Source organism: Neophocaena asiaeorientalis, unplaced genomic scaffold (assembly GCF_003031525.2).
Source record: "Neophocaena asiaeorientalis asiaeorientalis breed wild unplaced genomic scaffold, Neophocaena_asiaeorientalis_V1.1 scaffold5, whole genome shotgun sequence".
NCBI classification, from domain to species: Eukaryota; Metazoa; Chordata; class Mammalia; order Artiodactyla; family Phocoenidae; genus Neophocaena; species Neophocaena asiaeorientalis.
In genome coordinates, this window is record NW_020174698.1 from 15496727 (window position 1) to 15518250 (window position 21524).

Below are 21524 nucleotides of genomic sequence, written 5' to 3' on the forward strand. Positions count from 1 at the left end.
TGGTCTAATTATAGGTCCTTAAATGTACCTTAGTCATTTAAGCTTCCATCCTTCATAAATGCTCTTTCCTTGCCTGAAACAGTCCCCACCTTCCCTGCTTTGTTGTTTTTCCACCCTCTTCTCTTAGCTAATGCCTACTCCTTAAGCCTCAGTTCCTCAAAAAGGATCCCTGCTCTCAAACCCCTTAGCACCCTGTGGTTCCCCTCTCAGTAACATTCACCATCTTGCACTCACTTGCCTCTGTGTCCCTGACTGGAGAGTAAGCAGAGAGCCTGTCTGCTTTATTCTCTCTCACTTCCTCCCTGTGTGTTTGGCACAAAGTAGGTGGTCTTAAATGAATATTTGTGGAATGAATGGATGGATGAGGGAATGACTTAAGGAACAATTCCACACTGCACATGCTCATCACCCTTCCTTGTCAACCTTTCCCTTCCACCTCTCAGAACTGTGACAACATCTTGGGAAAGAAGGGGACATACTTGGTTTGAAAGAGCCCCCCCCCCCCACCAGGTGACTTCAGGGCAGCTGCCTCACTCTTGCTTTCCTGACTGCTTGGAAATTCCTGATCTGTTCAACCCCCTAAGTTCTAGACCTGCAGAAGTTAAATGATCTGGCCAAGATCACATGGCTACTTAGTGGCAGGGTCAGGTTTCCTAATTCCTGGGCTAAGTCCTCTTCTGTGAAGTTCAATGGCATTGCTAGATACTCAGAACATGCCCTCTCATAGCCTGCATAAGCTTAGATATTTTTCTAAAGAGCAGAGAACAGTCTGAGCTACCAGTTTCCCTTGTCAGTTCCTAGATTCTGTCCTCCCACTGTTACCCCCACCCAACCCCGTCCCTAACCATGGTAGGTAGAATTCCATAGTACTCCACTATCACCAGTGTGCACATACCTTTTCCCATTTATTCAGTGAAAGCCTAGCCTAGGTGCTACTGTGAATGGATTTTGCATGTGTGACTTAGGTCCCAGATAAGTGACTTTCAGATAGGGAGATTATCCTTAGTGAGCTTGACCTAATCAGATAAATCATTAAAGAGATTGGACTCTTCCTGGAAAGAGAGTCAAACATGAGGGAGATGTGATGCAAAGGAGAGTCTCCAATGCTGACTTTGACAATGGAGGAACCATGTGGCAGGGAACAGTAGGTAGCCCCTGGGAGCTAAGAGCAATGCCACCAGCAGAAGTTGGAACCTCAGACCTGCAACCACAAGGAACTATATTCTGCCAACAACCTGAATAAGTTTGGAAGATGACGGCAAGCCTCAAAGGCTGAGAATCACAGCCCTGGCCGACACTTAATTTCAGTGTTGGGAGATGCTGAGCAGAGAACCTAGCCATGGCATGCCCAGACTTCTGATCTATAGAACTGTGAGCTAATAAGTGATTGTTCTTTTAAGGCTTTAAGTTAATGGCAACTTGTTATGCAGCAAAAGAAAACTAGTATCCTCTCTACACTGAAACAGCAAAAGATCACACTGAGGAAAATTCTGTGAGGCAATATGTTGTGGCACTCAAGTGCACAGGCTCTGATACAAGACACCTAGATTCAGATACGGGCTACTCTCCTCACTAGCCGTGTGAATCTGAACAAGTCACATGGCTTATCTGCACCTCAGTTTCTTAAACCATAAAATGGAAGTAGTACTTATCTCATAGAATTGTTATAAAGATTAAATGAGATTTACATTATGTTAGGTGCTTAGAACCGGGATTGGTATGGAATCAGCAAATACTAGCTGCTATTACCTGGTCCACCTCACCAATGGTGTCGGGAGACAAAACTCTACCTCTACCTGACTTCGGTTTTCAGCTGGGACTCTTTAACAATAAGATAGATTAACAAGACTTTATTAAAAACACTTTATTAACACATGCAGCACATATCACACAGGAGAAACCTAAATCAAAATCAGCTCAAAGCAGTGGCTTAGAATTTCGGCTTCCATAGCATATTCAACAAAGAACAATACATTTGTAGAGAAATAACAGGAAAAAGTTAAGCAGTTTTAGGCTTCCAAGGATAGCAAACTGTAGGAAGGTAAATATATGGCAGAGCAATATAATGGAGTAAGTTTTGTTTACAGATTCCTCTGGTGCCTTCTCTGGGCTGATAAGATTCTGTCTCCAGTAGAAGGAGAATTTATATCCTGTTTTTAGGAAAAAAAGGAAACTTCTTCTGCATTTGCTGCATCTTAATTGCCTTCAGCTCAAAATAATTTTTATGTCAAAGAGTTATATTTGGTGGTGACCTATTCTGGTTTCCTTCCATGACTACCTTAAAATTAATTTATATCACATTTTTTTTTCTTCAACAACAAAAATGTTACTTATCATTTACTATATTCCATGCATTGTGCTAAGTGCTAGAGGTATAGAAAAGGTAGAGATGGAAAAACAGAGTCCTTGCCCTGGTCTGGTAGGGGAGGCAGTCAGACGTAATGTCAACATTTAAAATAAAAAGGTAAGCAGTTTAGCCAGCAAAATCAAGTTTATTTGGGAATATCAGAAGAACTGCAATTCGGGACATGCAAACTACTGTGAGCTATAAGTAAGTCCATAGAAAAAAGGAGAGGAGCATTCTTTTATAGAGGAAAGGAGGAACTGGGAGAGGTTGTATTGAATGAAAGTGTATTGGAGGAGAGTGAGAGTTCAGGGAGTCTCATTGGTTGAGTTACAGCAGTTTCTCATTGGCTGGGCCGTTGCTGGGCAAGGAGAAAATCATCCTTCTTCCTGCTGGGGTATGTAAAGTAAGTGGTATGAGTGTTATGTGTGTGAGAGCTCCACCTTCAGGGCTTCTCTATTCCATTTTGAGTAAGGTTTTCCTTTATTCATTTTCACATTTTCCCCTTACGATCAAGCTCTTTCCTCAAAAACATCACTTATCAAAAATCAGGTTTTCTGTATTTAGTAGTTTTATCCCTAGATGCCAGGAAGGACCTTTCCTGGCTGGCATGTCCCACGTTGTAGGGAAAGTGTACAGACTGGAAGCCATTGAGGCCACACTTGAGTAACAAGGAAGGGTAGGAAGGAGAACTCTCAGGAATTTCCCATCTAAACTCTGTCTTATTAAGTCATAAGCATTGGAGATCATCTCAAAGTGTTGAGCTAGCATTATCTTATTGGGTATGTCATTTCTACAAGGGTTTGACATGCAATAGGTACAAAATTTAAAAATAATTATGCAAAGCAAAATTTTTTTGAATGTAATATGACAAATCCAATTTGTATGATGTTCCTACACCAGGACCCTAGACTTGAAGGTGGCCAACTGAACAAGTGAAAGGACCATGGAGAGTCAAGTGAAATTTGTTGTAACCAATATGCTTGTCCCTTGATCTTGTGTAATTGAGTTTCTACCTCTACAGAGGCATTTATCCTTGTTCAGCAAGTACGTAATCAAGCGCTATGTAATTGTCCAAAACCCCTTTAGCCAATGAATCAAATGATCACTGTTGTGCCGCTAATGCTTTGGCTGTAGAATTGGCTAGCTCTTCTAATGTTAGGGAGAGACTTTTGATCGTGCATTTACTTCTGATCTCTTGCATTTACTCTGACACAAGGGAGAGAGACTCACTCTACAGAGGCAAACCCAGAGTCATATATGACTCCTGGAAGTTCTCATTTAAGGCAGCCATAGAGGCTTAATGGGGTGGACAAATGGGAAGCTTCTGTTTGTTATGGATGTTAACAGGGACAGTTAAATGTCCCGATAAGCTTTGACCTCCAATTCACCAGTTGTCTAAATGGCCATGTAAATGCCATCCACCACAGACAAAAATGAAACCAGGTGGAGTGCAGAGAACTCCATCTAAGGTCTAGTTATTGACAGATCCATCAGCTGGAATTTCTTGATTGACCTTTTCAAGCCAGTGATCAGAGGAATTGGGATGACATTCTGGGAGGTACTGTCTCATCCTTTAAAAAATCTTTCCAGAAAGGCTGGCAGAGAGGAGTTAGCCTATTTGTATTTCCCTTGGGTGCAGGGAGACTAAATCATATTTAGTTAAGGAAAAGAATGTTAGGAGCAAAGGTCATACAATTGGCAAAGATGGAGGTGTTAGTTGAGCAAGTACAGTTATGACTGGGGAAATGTTGAAACAAGGTATGGGAAAACACCTGGTTGTAACAGCCTAACCCAATAGGTAACATACATAGGTTTGTGTGTATAATCAGTTGTGACATTTGGGATTAAAGAGAAATTGGTTACAGGTGAGAACAAGGGGGGTCTCCAACCTCATGAACAGATTGGAGTTTCCTGTGACAGGTCCAGTGGTCAGAAAGGTTTTCCAGTTTTGCAATAGGTTGGAAAATATGGATAAGAGCATTGTCTTTCCAAGAAAGAGAGGGAGAAAATAAGGTAAGAAGCAACAGCAAAAAAATGTATGCAGGCCTGGTCTAGTCATCTTGGGAAAGCTATCTCCTTCAGCTATCATCTGCTTCAATTCCTGGAAATCTTTATTTCCAGGTCACCACCTGGTATACAGGTGCAGTCAGGGCTTGATGCTTTCTTTAGATATGACACAAGAATCCAAGAGTTTACTCCTTGGAGTTTGGTGGCACAAGAATTGGTTAATAGTACCTGATAGGGGCCTTTCCGATGGGGTTGAAGAGAGTCTTTCTGGAGATGTCTTTTCTAAGAGACAGCATCTTCAGGCTGAAAAGTGTGGTGTTTGAGATCTTCATCTCCTGGGAGTGCTCTGTGAAAAGACTGCTCTACTAGAGCATGGTTATTTTCCATGGATGTAATTAGACCTTTTCAACACTGAAGTATATCTCCTTTTATTGGTTGAAGATCAAAAGAGGTGAAAGATAGATGCATGGGGGCAGCCAGCAATTATTTGAAAGGGTGAGAGTTTATGAATTTCAAAGGAGTAGATCTGAGACTTAAAAGCAATGCTTTTGACCAAGGTATTTGAAGGGTTTCCACAAATTTTGCCAATTGGGTTTTGATGATGCTGTTAGTTTGTTCAACTAGTCCTGAAGACTGAGGGTGATAAGCACAGTGAAAATGCGGTAGGACTGTCCAAACAGCACAGACTTGCTGTAGTATTTGACCAGTAAAATGGATTCCCCAGTTGCTATGGAGCTCAAGAGGGGTTCCCCAGGTAGGGATCATTTTTTCTAATAGTATTTTAGCCACTGAAGAGGCAGTAGCTTGTCTACATGGAAAGGCCTCAAACCAGTGGGGAAACGTACAAACCATGACTAAAACATATTTATATCCATGAGACAAGGGAGGCTGAATAAATTCTACTTGCCAAACCTTGAACAGTTCACTGAGTGATTTATAGAGTCTGGAAGCAGTGCAGACTGGTTTCCCTGGATTATACTTTGAACAGGTAAGGCAAACAAAGTTGGCGCTTCTTGCGGTCTTGTTAATATTTCCCTACCAGTATTGATTCATAGAGTTTATTATTTTGTCTGCAGACCAATGGTTTAATGTACGTGCAGTAGTCAGTAATGGGAATTTTAGAGTCTGTGGAAGGACTGGATTGATATTTGGTCTATACCAAAGTTCTCTCTTTCTTCTGGAACAACAGTTATTAGATTTCCAATATTGTTTTTCCTTTTCTGGGATCAAGTTTTGGGCACCTGTAATCAATTTTTCTAGATCATAATTTGGGGGAGCATCCCTCCAGACCATGACAAAGCTTGGTTGTTGACTCCTTTGAGAGCAGTGTTCTTGGTGGAAATACCAGTGAGGTAGTTTCCTTTAGTCTCCAGGGAGTTAAGTTTGGAATGCCCAGGGACCTTAGTAATAGCCAAAGTGGCTGGTAGGAGTAAGGCATCTAATAAATTTTGAACATAAGAGCCATTTTTAATTTTATGCCCATTAGAGGTAAAGAAACCTCACTGTTTCCATAGCATTCCAAAGTCATGGGCTACCCCTAAGGCATGCTGACTATCAGTATAAATGATTGTAGTTTTGCCTGTGGCTAGAGTGCCAGTCCGAGTGAGAGAGTATAATTCAGTTCATTGGGCCGAGGTAGCCAAAGGCAAAGATGCCACCTCGATGGCTTCAAATGGAGTTGCAACTGCGTATCCAGCACAATATTTACCATTTTAATCCTTTAAATAAAAATCATGCGTAAACCATGAAAACTCAAGAATGGTTAGGGAAGTTTCCTGTAAATCATTGCAAGGGGTCAAAAGGTGGTTTGCTAGAGTTGAACAATCACGAGGAATATCATCAGTAGAGAAGGCAAGAATTGTGACAGGGTCAAAGTTATTACAGAGCGAAAGAATTACAAGAGAGGAGCAGTTAGCAAGAAGTTAGCAAGGAGGTGAGACAACTGGCCGAAAGTTGTCCGTGTGATGAGAATTTGGAAGAGCAGCTACAGCATGGGGTACAAAAATGGTTAGAGAGGATCCAGTGACTATTTCTTCATTGGCCTTAACTAAAGGGACGGAGTGACAGGAATAGCTTTGAGGCAAGTGGGGGATCCTTGTGCCACGGGGTGATACCTTTTGGGGCAATAGTCATCTCCACGTTTTGGGGTAAGTACTCCAAGAGCACTTCCCTCCTTCTCATATATGAAGAGGAAAAAGAGAAGTTGATAATTAGGGTATCCAAGGGCAGGGAGCATTTATCAAACTTTCCTTTCAGGTATTAAAATTAGGTCATTCTGATCCTTCCAAGTAATAGGGTCATGTCTGATGTTCTTTATAGTAAGGGATATAACAGCAAGGCCATGAGATAAAATTCAGAATCCAGGTCTGACAATAGCCAGCCAACCCAAGCAAACCTCATAGTAGGTGTTAGGTTTTGAGTTTTGGGAAGTTCAGGATGCCACAAAGCCTATCCGGATCTAGGTGCAGGCCTTGTTCTGAGATCAGGTGCCCCAAGCAACAGGCTTGGGTTTGAACAAACTGCAATTTCTCCTTGGCAACTTTATGTCCCTTAGCAGCTAAAAGTTTTAACAGGTGGATGCTGTTTTCCTGTAAGGAGACCTGGGAAGGGGAGCAGAGAAGCAAGTTAACTGCATAGTGTAATAAACTAGAGGCTGCAGGTAATTTTATATTATCTTTTATATTCTCTTAAATAAGCTTTTAAGGTGAGGAGTAAGAAGGGCTTTTGGTAAAACCCCGGGACATCACTTCCAGGTGTACTGTTTTCCTTCCCAAATAAAGGCAAAGAAATATTGACTAGCTTTATGCACAGGGATGCTGAAGAAGGAGCTACATAAATCAATCAAATGTGCTTCCAGTGGGGATGAAGGCTTATAAAGTAAGGGGACTGAGAACAAAATGTTGATGAGGGATAACAATATTGTTTACGGTTCAGAGGTCTTGGACAAATCTCCAGCCTTAGCCACCAGGTTTCTTTACAGGTAAAATAGGGGTGTGGCAGGGACTAGTGAAGGGAATAAGGAAGCCCTGGGCCTTATAGTCTTCCATTATCAGCCTAATGCCCTGCAAGGCCTCTTTATTTACAAGGTATTGTTTAATTCTGGGGAGAAGCTTTCAGGGATCTATTTGGACCTCAATAGAAGGTGCACTCTACCATATCAGTTAAGGATTTTGCCAATAAGGAAGGTGGTAACTGGTCCAACAGAGACATATTATTAGTGTCCCTAAAATTAGCTCTAGGTCATCAGAGGCGGAGGAAATAGAGGATGTTGGAGGGTCATTTGCTTTGCCTATTTGGCTATTTTTGTTGCTGCTATCAAGTTCTAAGATTATTTCCCCATTTCGGGAGAAAGATATTCCAGCATGATATACTTCTAAGAAATCCCTCCCCAATAAATAAATAGAGGTGGAGGAACTAAGGAGAAAAGGGTAAGTATCTCTTAGAGGGTCTAAACCAAAGGGGATGGGCTTAGAAACAGGAACTTGTTGAAGTTTATGTAATACCCCTACTATTTGAACCATTTTCGTACTCTGAGGCAGAGGCTTTAATAACAGTGGGGTTGAGCACCAAGAGTATAGCTCCAGTGTCAGTAAAGACAGAGAAAGATTCATTCCCAATTTCTCCAAGTTGACTAAGAAGGACTGGGAAAGGATTGGGGAAAACCCCTACAGTTCCTCAGAGTCCCATCCTTGGGGGTCAGGAGGGCATTGAAAAGTCTGAAGGTACCTGGAGCACTTCAGCTTCTAACAGTCCTTCTTCCAGTGTCCTGGATTTTTGCAGTAATGGTGGAGACTAAGGGGGTTTTGTTTTTGTTTAGGGGCCTCCATTTGTTGGAGTTGAAACTTAAGGACTTTAGTGGTCTTCCTTTTGGTCTGATCACCTAGGGTGCAGGTGAGCTCAGTACTAAATTAACTACATCTGGACTAGACATAGTTTCCCATTCCATCCTGGTCCTTTTAACTAGAAGAAAAAGATCTCCATTCAGCCTGTCAATGAACATAAAGTCTTCCCGAGTAGATTCAACATTCACAAACAGACCAGAGTTTTCAGTATGGAGCTGGCTATAATAATCATGCATGGGCCCACTGGGGTTCTCAGTAAAAGCCTAAATTTTATTCCAATCAACTGGTTTAGGGACAGCCCTAGGAATTGCCAAATGGAGTCACCTAGCAATTCCCCATGCCTGATCATATAATAAAGCAGCAGGAATTTCTTTGTCTCCAGGATGTAATTCTAAAGACTTCTCAGGATCACCCCAGTTAGCAGTTTTCATTCACGGTTGGGCCTGGCCTTCACTTACAAGCATATGAACTAGCTGATGTAAATCAGAAAAACCAGGTGAATAAGCTTAAATGACTATATTAAATTCCTCTGCTAATCCATGGGGCTCCTCAGTTACTTTGGGAAAATCTTTGAACATGGCTTCATAGTTCAGGTTTAGTCCAGGGAACATAAGAAATTAGGGGTTTAGCCTTTATATCCTCAGAGGGTCTGATTTTTAAAGGGGCCGGTTTTAATAGCTTCATGGGAGGAAGAAGCAGGGAGAGGTTCAGAGAAAAAGGAAACAACGGAAAAATTTTCTGCCCCTGTGGTATTTTGCCATAATTTTTTAAATGCCATCCATGATTGAAAAAGGTGGGATTTCAAACGTCTAGCTTCCAGGTTGAGGACTGTCTGGAAGAACATTCCCTTTGCCCTAAGAGCCACTCTCCCCCATTATCTGTTACCACTCTCTGCCCCAGGGGGCTGACCAGAGGGGTTTTTATTGGTTATCGCTATAAGAGATCAGAGGTGGGAGGAGAGTGACACAGAGATACTTATATCCTTGGCTCCCTCCCAGGGAGGCCACCCTGGGCTGCTGTGTCCCTGGACAGAGGTGACCTGCTTTCCATCACTCTTCCCCTTCCAGCTTCTAGTAACCTCTTCCTTGTCACGGCCCCTCAGACCTAGGGGTGGTGACATTTTTGTAATTATCTCTCTGTAAATGGACCCTTCTCAAATTATCCTAATTTGAGTGTGCCATCCATTTCTTGTTGGGATGCACTACTCAGAAACTCTTTCTTCAAGGTAGCATCCTAACGTCCACTGTGAAACTTCCCCCTGGCTGGCACGCTACTGGGAAAAATCTCCTACTTGCTGGCTTGCTTTTGCTACTTCCCTGAGGTGCATGCTATGAGCAAGACTCTGAAAATCTCCTCCTCACAGAATATTAACCTATGGACACCCTGTGGAATTAGACCCAACTCCTTGGGAATTCGAAAGTAGTTTGCCAGTTGTGGGTGCAAAGTTGTAGACATGTAATTTATATGCCAGAAAATGCAAAATCTCCAACACTGATGAGCAAATCGGTGTGTCCATCTAGATTTATAACTAGAATGTAAGGGAATAAACCTGAAGAAAAAGGCAACAATATTTCACGTTATTTTACTTCTTAAAGATGGCCACACAGTAACTGTTAATCATACATTTGCTGGTTGATTGATTGATTAATAAAGCTGGCTTAAGTCTGAGACCAGACTTGTATGCAAATTTTCTAAAAGCTTATCCTAAGAAAATATTAATAAATGTTATTGCCTGGATATGAATTAAAATTTCTGAATATCAAGCCACAACAATGTTTATAAAGAGTAATTTATAAATAATACCTTTCAAAGCATTAGTAAAATTAACTTAATTACAATTAATGTTTTCTCTGAGACTAACAGAACAGGATTTCTAGAGATCTATGGATCCCAGGAATTTTTATGTAAAATTAGGTGTGAACATACGCATTCTCCTGGGCCAAAGGGTTCATCACTTTCCTCAGATACATAACCCTCAAAAAGCTAAAAAAACTACAGTACTCTAGAGGTTCTGAGGTTGTATCTGTTTGGAATATACAGATTAGTAATTGTTACCAAAAGTACTTTAAAGGCGCAAAATAAAATAAGCCATTAGGGTCATGTTTTATTTGATGTTCTAATTAGGCTATTAGTTTGTTCATGACTTAACATCTTTTCAAGTATCATTAGATTCGCCAGATGGAAAAAAGACCTCTACTACCAGAGCGTAACCTACTTTTTGTACCCATTATCACTTAGATGGACCCTTTGTAAGCAATGATTTCAGCATGACTCATTTTAATAGCATATAAAACTATCTTCTTTTTAATAGTGTATGAGAAGCTTTTTTCACAACCCCAGGTAAAGCGTCATAAATAAATGTAGATTTTAAAAATTATGATTACAATTACTGGCATAAAGTTAAAGCCAATGAACTAGTTATAATCATTTTTGCCTTGATTTAAGAATTCAAGAGATGCTATCATAAGTTTCAACATAACTTAATTCTAAAAATTACATAAAATTTTGCCAATTAATAAAAGATGTTGAACTTGTAAGATGAACTTTAATACTGTAAAGCTCTTCCATCGTTAATATACATGTATAAAAAGTCTTTAAGGCAGTGGCTAAGAACTGGAGTTATAGAAACCCTGCCAGAATTTCAGTTGTTTATAGGCCAGGTAATTAAACCAAATGAAAAAGAAAAGAATCTTTTGAATTAAAAAATTTCTTTGACTGTCATCTTTAACTCCATAAACACTGATTAGCTAAGGCTATGAATAGCCAATAACATCTTTTTTTTGGAGTATAAATTCTTTACAATGTTGTGTTAGTTTCCGCTGTACAATGAAGTGAAACAGCTATATATATACACATATCCCCTCCCTCTTGGACCTCCCTCCCCCCCACCCCACATCCCACCCATCTAGGTCATCACAGAGCACCGAGCTGAGCTCCCTGTGCTGTACAGCAGGTTCCCACTAGCTATCTATTTTACACATGGTAGTGTATGTCAATCCTAATCTCCCAATTCATCCCATCCTCCCCTTCCCGCCTTGTGTCCACATGTCCGTTCTCTACGTGTGTATCTCTATTCCTGCCCTGGAAATAGGTTCATCTGTACCATTTTTCTAGATTCCACATATATGTGTTATCACACGGTATTTGCTTTTCTCTTTCTGACTTACACTCTGTGTGACAGACTTTAGGTCCATCCACATCTCCACAAATGACCCAATGTCGTTCCTTTCTATGGCTAATATTCCATTGTATATATGTACCACATCTTCTTTATTCGTTCATCTGTTTTTGGACATTTAGGTTGTTTCCATGTCCTGGCTATTGTAAATAGTGCTGCAGTGAACATTGGGGTACATGTGTCATTTTGAATTATGGTTTTCTCTCGGTATATGCCCAGTAGTGGGATTGCTGGGTCATATGGTAGTTCTATGTTTAGCTTTTTAAGAAACCTCCATACTATTCTCCATAGTGGCTGTATCAATTTACATTCCCACCAACAATGCAAGAGTGTTCCCTTTTCTCCACACCCTCTTCAGCATTTATTGTTTGTAGATTTTTTGATGATGGCCATTCTGACCAGTGTGAGGTGCTACCTCATAATAAAATGAAAATTTTAAAGGCCAGTTTTACTTATCAGTAACATGGGGTTCCATAAATAGTAATTGATAGTGAATATGCTTTGGGGGTGTTCTTTGTAAATGTTTGTGTCTGAAAATCTATCTGCACCTGCATATTACAACTGTAATGTAACCCCACAAAAAATGGGTGACCCAGACAGACAGAATTAAAAATAGAATAGGGAGGAAACAAATGTCTCCAGATATATTTCTCTACAGTTTTAAAATATAACCGCCTAGATTTATTTCCTAAATATCTATCTGTCTCACCAAAGATTATGTGACCAAAAGAGCTATACATACTGCAAATAGCGTGAACAGCAATCAACTTGTCAACATAAATAGCAGAGGTTTAACAAAGGAGCTAGTTCCTGTTAGACCAGCAATACCTGAATTCCCCTAGAAGCCCTCTTTATGCAGGACATGCCCTTTGGAGACCTCTTCCCACTTCTCTTTGACCACTGAGGCTGGATTTTCCTGTACAGGGAGGGCTGACCATCTGGTGCTTCTGTAAAGATCCACAACCCTACACAGAAGAGCAGTAGTCCTACTCGAGGATGGGCCCATTAATTAACTTGCAAAGAAAAAAAGTTGCACTAAAATGTGACAAATAGTCTACTTAAAAAAGGGTAATAAATAGAGCCAAATTTTTTTAGGGATTGCATCAATTTATTAGCAAAGCAGAGTATACCACTGTTCAGTTTCATCGACATTTCAGAGCTTCATGCCTTTTTGAGAAATCACTTTGCCTTATTCTCGCTCCACTTAGCTTTCTTTTTTTTTTATTTTTTTTATTTTTTTAATTTTTTTTATTTTAATTTTTTCCACTTAGCTTTCTAATCGATTTAGCATGAAGCCAGGTGTAAGTGATACAGCCGATGAGTTAATTTACACTTAAATATCAAATAATCACTCAACTAAGAGCAACTATCTTAGAGGTCTGCACTAGAAAGTTGGTTCAGCAAAAACATTTAATAAAGTGTAGATGCCACTCCAGATTTTCTAACATCACTAAGTTTTGTAAATTCTGCATCAAGTAATTTCAGGGACTATTTAAAATTAACAATTGAAACTTACACACTGCTTATATATTTAAGCTTCTGTTTTTTTTTTTTTTTTTTTTTCATGTGCCACTAGGGAAGCCCCTATTTTTGGTTTTTTAAGGAACCTCCATGCTGTTCTCCATAGTGGCTGCACCAATTTACGTTCCCACCAATAGTGTAGGAGAGTTCCCTTTTCTCCACTAGGCTCTCCCTGTACTGGCCTCCTGGCTGGGTCTTGAAAACACAAACACATTTCTGCCTTAGAGCATTTGAACTTCCTAGATGCTTTCCCCCTAGATTTCTGCACAGCAAACTATCCACCTCTTTTAACTCACTATTAAATTGTAACCTTCTTCCCAACATAATGACCAAATCTGGAGTTGCCACTCACTTCCCCAGCATTCCCAAACCCCCCTACCCTACTCTACTTTTTATCTATACCATTGCATTTATTTGAACCTAGTATTAAACTTATTGCTTATTAATGTTCTCCTGTCACCAGAATATAAATTTCATGAGGCAGGAATTATTTCCTGTGGTGTTTACTTTTGTACCCCACATGTTTAAAAAACATATTTACCATATAGTATAGGCTCGATAAATAGTTTTAGAATCATGACACATGGTGAGGTATTTGGATTATACTCCAAGTGAAATTGAAGCTATTGAGAGTCTTAAGTAGGTGACTGATGTTATCTGATTTACTTTTTAAAAGATAACTTTGGTTGCTATTGGTGAGTGGATTATAAAACAAAAAAAGAAGTTGGGAGGTTATTGCTGGAGCATACTTGATGTGCTGTCAGTGGAGATGGAAAATGGATTCAGTGTATCTTTTGAAGACAAAGCTGACAATACTTGCCCCTTTATTGAAGGAGCTTAGTGAAAGAATGGAGAGAATCAAGAAAAAGTCTAAGGTTTCTGGCTGGGAAAAAATGTGTTGGATGAGTTATGGATCTACTGAAAAAGGGAAACTAAGAGAGTGTGTTGTGCTGCTATGGACTGAATGTTTCTGTTCCCCAAAAAGTCGTATGTTGAAGTCTAATACCCAATGTGATGGTATTAGGAAGTAGGGCCTTTGGGAGGAGCTTAGGGCATGAGGGTGGAGACCTATAAACAGGATTAGTGCCCTTCTCAGAAGAAACATGAGAGTATGCTTCCTCTCTCTCTGTTCACCATGTTAGGACACAAGAGGAAGATGGCCATCTGCAAACCAGAAAAAGTGTTGTCACCAGACACCAGATCTACCTGTCCCTTGATCTTGGAATTCCCAGCCTCAAGACTGTGAGAAAAATATGGTTGTCATTTAAATCACCAGTCTATGGTATTCTGTAATAGCAACCAGAACTGACTGAGACATGGGCGTATCTCATGTACCTTCTTAGGTCCCCTCAGCCTTACCTGCCTCCTGAACCTTCTGATATTGTGTCCTGCCTCAGCCACACTGTGGGTTGACACTATTCTGCCCTGAGGTTGACTAACCAGCCACCCACACGGGTCTCTGTCTGCTCCTATCACTTTGGCAGTGGGGAATAGGAAAAGAGTGGTCAGATAATTACCCCTCTGCCAGTGATGGCCTCTTCCCAGGCATGCATTCTCCAACCGGTTTGCCCAAAGAAAAAGTCCACATGGTCAAGCTTCTCACGGTGGCCAGGGCAGTAGGACATTACCTTGTATGGCTTCCCATGGCCCCCTGCCTCGCTTTCCTTTCTGTCATCTCATACCATTAGCATTACACCTTGCCCATTAAACGGGCTGTGTTGTGAATTCTGACTAAGATGAGGAGAAATAGATTTGTGGACAAAATTCAAGAATCGTTTTGTAGTGAGTGTAGATAACAATTTTGAGATGTTTTGGTAGAAAGCGACAGGGCAACATCTAGAGGAGCATTGACAAGAGAGAAGCAGCTATGAGGTGGTGACCTTACAGTGTAGGAAAGTCCATTTATGAGGGAAAAGTGGTACAATTACTGGGCATGTTGAATATTCCTATGAGATTTATGATCATACAGTTCTCCTCAGCCCGGTTTTCTGATTTTTTTTCTCAAGCAAACCTCAGCTGCTGGGGTACAAGCACAAAGAGTAAAGTTGGGTTCAACTTGGTTAAGTTAGGGCTAAGTGACAGTGATAGAGGGAGAAAGGCAGGTAACCTAAGCTGGACAAAGAGGAAAGAAAGCCAGGAGAGGACTGAGAAAGAAGTGAAATCAGTGAATTAGAGGTCTCAATACGGAGAAGGTTCTAGAACAAGATCAGCAAACTCTATAGAATACTAGATAGTAAATATTTTAAGCCTTGTGATTCACTTCCAGTCTCTGTCACATATTTTTTTTTTTAAGTTTACTACTCTTTAAAAACGTAAAAACTATTCTTATCTCACAAGCTGTCTTTGGGCTGAATGTGGGCTGTGGGTCATAGTTTGCCAAATCCTGTTCCTCTTCTAGAGTGTGTAAGCTAGAACACTAGAAAGCAAATGTCAGAAAGTGCATGTTTTAAACTGAGATTTGGTGGAGGTCAAGTTTCCGAGTGTGACCATAGAAGTGGCTGTTAACGTGTAGTAGAAGGAAAGATCATTAGAGGTTAGGAGGCTGGTAACCAGAGGCCAGTGTTAGCAGAATTATCCACATGGATATTGAAACACTGAAACTGATGAGGGAAGTAAGGGAGGAGAGAGAGTTGCCAAATAAAAAATTGTGTGTTGTTTGTCAGAAAATCAGATTTAATGGGTGTCCTGTATTTTTATTTGCTGAATCTGACAGCCCTGAGTGGAGAGAAATACTGAGCTGGAAGCTAAAGTCTTCGGTGAATAAGAGATGATAGCAGCACGGTAGAGCTATATGACGTGAGCCCCAAAGGACTGTGATTGGGGCTGGGGGTGGAAAGAAAGGAAGAGAAATGGTTTCCGTCCGAAGTGTGACTGGGAATGAGGAGGGTTCTTATCCCATATCTCAGCACTGAGCCTAATGGGAGCTCAGGAAGGCTGCAGGAGAATCAGAGACCTCAGAATGCAACCAGGTCTCATTATAGCAGTGAAGGGGAAGGATGTTGAGAATTCAGAGAATCGGGGGAATTTATAGCAGCTTGGACATATGTGACAGTTTGTTGATCACCGTTCTAGAATTTCAAAGAACACAGTGAGAGTGTTTGAAAGGAAAGTGTTGAGTGAAATAAGCTGGAAATGAGTGATGTGGGGAGTGGGGCTTTGAGGCTGCCTGGGGTGACTAGGAAAGCGAGGCCTGCTGACTGGGTCTGCTATTCTATCAGAGGAAGGGTGGACTCAAGCACTACTGTCCTGAATACTTAGCTTGGTAAATTGGTGTGTTTCTTGGTGTGTAAACTGGGACTTCTGAGAAGCTGATGCAAAGACAGATTAGATGTGCAAGAGATTTATTAGGGGAAGTGCTTCTAAAGGATAATGGAGATAAAGCAGGAGTAGAAGGGGAAAGGCTTCAGACAGCAATGCAGGTCTGACACCTGTGAAAGGAGGTGGGAAAGAATTAGAATTTTGTAGGAGCCTCAGACTGCAGCCCAGTTCTAAGAAACTTTGCCCAGGCTGGTGTGGAATCCACTAGCCAAAGCTGCCCATGAGAGCAGGGCCCCATCCACAGGAACTGTACCTCTGCCAGGCGAAGTTATGGGCTGGAGTAACCCTGGGGACATGTGGACCCAGAAGGGACAGCAGCGGGACTGTCAGTCAGTTATGCTCCCCTCTGCCAAGATAGACAAGAAATAAAGCTTCCACCTCCTTTATCCCAAACAGCTCCACCCAGCATTGTGAATAAGGCAACACGTATTTTAAGTGGTCTTTTATGGCAGTTAGTAATTTTGTTGCTGTTCTTTGCAAAAGTCATTCTTCCTCTGTCCCACACACATAAATCTTCCATGGATGCCCTGGATTCTGCGTCTTTTTTCATTTTTTCTGATATTTCAAATATCTTTCTCAATTCAGTTTTTATCTTTTCTACATGTGTTTCCTTTAAAAAAAAATAGTGTGACCATCTCAAGTAATGAAAAAGGACAGCAGACAATTTCCTAATTTTATTCCTAAAAGAATAAAATTCAGTTTCTTTTTAGAGTGACAACTGTCTGGTGGGCCACTCTTCATGGGTATAAGGGGTAACAGCTTCTGGCGATCTGAATCACAAGCGTTTGAAGGGAAACCCAATAAGCTGAAAGAGGAAAAAAATAAGGAGGCTGCTTTATGTAGAACCCATTAAACTTTCAATGACCAGAAAACTAAAAATATTACATTAAAAGATTTTTTAAATGATTTAAACGTAACCTGGGTGGAAGCCATTACATATGACATGTTCAATTTGAAATATGACAATTCAGAAACCCTATGTAATAGGCCATTGCATGAACCTAGGCGGTCCCCACCTGCTTTCTTTCCAGAATAAATAAAATTCAGGGATTATATAGTTTTTAACAGTTAAAATAATATACACATAGGCATAGTCTTATTATTTTGCTGTGTTCTAAAACTACCAAAAAACTATAGAAATGATTTTTTAAAAAATTTTCAACAGCTGTTTAACATCCAAAAATAATTCTTTTTTTAAAAAATTTATTTATTTTTGGCTGTGTTGGGTACCTTCTTTGCTGCCCACGGGCTTTCTCTAGTTGTGGAGAGCGGGGGCTGCTCTTCGTTGTGGTGCATGAACTTCTAATTGCGGTGGCTTCTCTTGTTGAGGAACACAGGCTCTAGGCACACAGGCTTCAGTAGTTGTGGCGTGCAGGCTCAGTAGTTGTGGCTCATGGGCTCTAGAGCGCAGGCTCAGTAGTTGTGGCGCCCGGGCTTAGTTGCTCCGTGGCATGTGGGATCTTCCCGGATCAGGGATTGAACCCGTGTCCCCTGCATTGACAGACGGATTCTTAACCACTGCACCACCAGGGAAGTCCCCAAAAACTAATTCTTGTAATGAAAATATTCAGCTCCATATACCAATAGATTGCTTTTTCAGAGATATATGAATTGCCCAAGTTACCCTTATTTGCCTTCTTCCCTGAAGTTGAATCTGATACATACTTTTTCGTAGTATTGGTTTGGTCAAAAAGTTCGTTCAGGAACGAACTTTTTGGCCAAGCCAATACATTAAATTGCTGCGTCCCTGACGCAGCCAAAACAATTTGCATAGCGATTAGAACTTGACAGTCTCTTCATCAACAGGCAAGGGACCTACTTTTTCAGGACCAGAAGAAACCCAAAAGACTTAGTATCAATTTGTTGCTCCATGGTAACATAAATTAGAGTATGTGCAGTTCTGTATTCTACAGAATCAGCTTCCCTGGAAATTCCATATTTTAAAAATTGTTTTTAATGTGGTAAAATATACATAACATAAAATTTACCATTTCAACCATTTTTAAGTGTACGGTTCTGTGGCATTAAGTACATTCACATCATTGTGCAACCATCAACACCTTCCATCTCCAGAACTTTATAATCTTCCTCCAAATGAAAATCTGCACAAATTAAACACTAGCTCCCCATTCCCCCATTCCCCCATCCTCTGACAACCACCCTTGGACTTTGTGTCTCTAGGAACCTCAGATAAGTGGAATCATACAGTATTTGTCCTTTTGTGACTGGCTTATTTAATTCAGCAAAATGTCTTCAGAGACACTCATTATGTTGTAGCGTGTGTCAAAATTTCCTTCTTTTTTAATGCTAAACAATACTCTATGATGTGTACATACCACATTTTGTTAATCCAATTATCCATCAGTGGACACCTGGGTTGCTGCTACCTCGTGGCTGTTGTACATAATGCTACTGTGAACATGGTGTGCAAATAAGAAATTCAATTCTGAGTAAGCATATGGCCGCAGCAGTGACAAAGATACTCTTCGTGCAATTTTCTTCTTTCTTTTCACTTCCTGGGTCAACATGCTCCAGTTACAGGTAATGACCAGAGTGAATATCAAGTTTAAACGGCAGGTGGCAGCAAATATCAATAAACTAGGCATAACGCTTGACAAAAGCGTAGCTGTTTTTTCCTGTGTATTTTTGGCCCTTCAAACAGAGTAGAATCAATATTTTTCCGTAGGTCTCCTACGTTCAATATAAGGAACTCTTGAAGCATTTATTTGGGTTTAACTAATGAGGCATATTTTAATTGAGTAATATAAAAGACTAATGAATCAGTGGAAGCAGTAACTGAGGGCTTGATATTTGGCTCAAAGCTTTCGACAATCTTGCCTGAAATGTCCCAGCCAACCACGCACACATTATAATCTCTTTGCCACGTCTTGGAACTTTCAAAGTAGGTTAAATCGTTTGAGTGATCTGCCTCTGGCTTTTTTGTGATAAGACACTGCTAGTTGTTTACCCAATATCCTTCTCACCATCTTCCCTAATAATAAAACCCCCAATTTTTTATTAGGCTGGCAGTGTACCCAACTAAAAAAAACTACAGTTCCTTACCTCCACTGCAACCAGAGATCACATGACACAGTTCTGTCCTTGACATGTAAGCTCCTTTGCTGCAGACCAAGTTTTATTCTCCTGATAGAGGCTCTTCCTGCTTCCTTGTTGTTTTTTTTTGTTGTTGTTCTCTTTGTTGTTTTTATTTTTGTCTGTTTGATTTGTTTGCTTCCTACCTAAAACTTGGATGGGAAACAGAATGTGGGGCAGCTATATTGTAACCATGAGACTATCAAGAAAACAAAAGGCACATGTTCAACATTGCAAAGTAGAAAAAGGAGCCTGGAGAAGATGACCCAGGTGAGGTGCTAACCATCCCTGGGCTACCCACGTCTAGCTGGATTACTTACTTTCCAGTAGGACTTCCTATTTCCTGTTATGTGAGAAAAATATTCCCCTATTTGCTTCAATAACCATAGTCAGGTTTGTGGTGGTGAAGCAGACCCAATCCCTTAGTCAGATAGATAGGCATTCTGAGATGGGTAGATGAATTAAAGGTGTGTTTAGAGACAGAAATAATAAATATACTTGTTTTTTTCGATTGAGAAAGGGTGCCTAAAATATAGTGTAGAATTACATTTTAATCAGATGTGCCTTTAGGAAAAATTAACTAAGGCAGACATTATGCAACATTAAAAGTAATGAGTTAGTAGGCCTTTAGATAAATGAAGGAGTGGCACTTAGGAGTGGAAACAGTAGGAGAGAATGACTTTTTAAATAATAAAAGTGGAGTTGAGTTAATTAATATTTCTCATAAAGATCATCATGAAGAGTCCCTATTCATTAAAGAGTTTAATTTATCAGATTTTACCACATGCTATAATAACTCACTTGTGAGATGTCACAAGGTCAAGATAATGCAGTTCCCATCCATATCCTATTATATTTTATGAGAACATTTGGTGGTCTCTGTACATAACTAACATATTCATCCTGTGAAATGAACATTCATCAACATCCAAGAGAGAGAAAGAGAAGGAGTCATTTAAAAAGTAGGATACGGGCCGCAGGAGGAAGATGGTGGTGGAGTCGTGTGTTACCCAGGAGGAAATTAAGAAGGAGCCCGAGAAGCCCATCGATCGGGAGAAGACCTGCCCGCTGTTGCTGCGCGTCTTCACCACCAACTACGGCCGCCACCACCGCATGCACGAGTTCTCCCGCGGAAACGTGCCGTCCTGCGAGCTGCAGATATACACTTGGATGGATGCAACCTTGAAAGAATTGACTAGGTTAGTAAAAGAAGTCTAGCCAGAAGGCAGAAAGAAGAGCACACACCTCAGTTTTGCAATTGTTTTTACGGATCCTAAAAGGCCTGGCTATTGAGTAAAGGAGTTGGCAGCACCGTGTCTGGGAGAAGGGGACTGATGACGATTCCATGACGCTGCAGTCACAGAAGTTCCAAATAGGGGACTATCTGGACATAGCAATCACTCCTCCAAATCAGGCACCACCTCCTTCAGGGCACATGAGACCATATTAAAGCTTATTTACTATCTCTTGAATTTATTTTCCATTCAGTTATATAAAATAAACTTTCGCTTTTCCCTACTCCCTTGTTGCCATTAAGCCTTTAAACTCTAAACAAATTGTAATGCATCTATTTAGGAGTTCAATTTGGCTTTGCTATGGTATGAATATTAATAGAAAGTCCATATGTTTCAAGTTCTGTAAAATATGAAAAGTGCTCTTAGCATTCCATGTAAAACTATATTGTTAAAAACGGAGCTGGAGGAATCAGGCTCCCTGACTTCAGACTATACTAAAAAGCTACAGTAATCAAGACAGTATGGTACTGGCACAAAAACAGAAAGATAGATCAATGGAACAGGATAGAAAGCCCAGAGATAAACCCATGCACATATGGTCACCTTATCTTTGATAAAGGAGGCAGGAATGTACAGTGGAGAAAGGACAGCCTCTTCAATAAGTGGTGCTGGGAAAACTGGACAGGTACATGTAAAAGTATGAGATTAGAACACTCCCTAACACCATACACAAAAATAAGCTCAAAATGGATTAAAGAGCTAAATGTAAGGCCAGAAATTATCAAACTCTTAGAGGAAAACATAGGCAGAACACTCTATGACATAAATCACAGCAAGATCCTTTTTGACCCACCTCCTAGAGAAATGGAAATAAAAACAAAAATAAACAAATGGGACCTAATGAAACTTCAAAGCTTTTGCACAGCAAAGGAAACCATAAACAAGACCAAAAGATAACCCTCAGAATGGGAGAAAATATTTGC

At 40.4% G+C, this 21524-nt stretch overlaps 1 pseudogene; it reads left to right on the forward strand.

The window, feature by feature from the left end:
• The first annotated feature begins 20284 nt into the window (after nt 1–20284).
• Nucleotides 20285–20756, forward strand: LOC112409158 (histone deacetylase complex subunit SAP18 pseudogene; annotated as a pseudogene).
• Nucleotides 20757–21524: the final 768 nt, after the last annotated feature.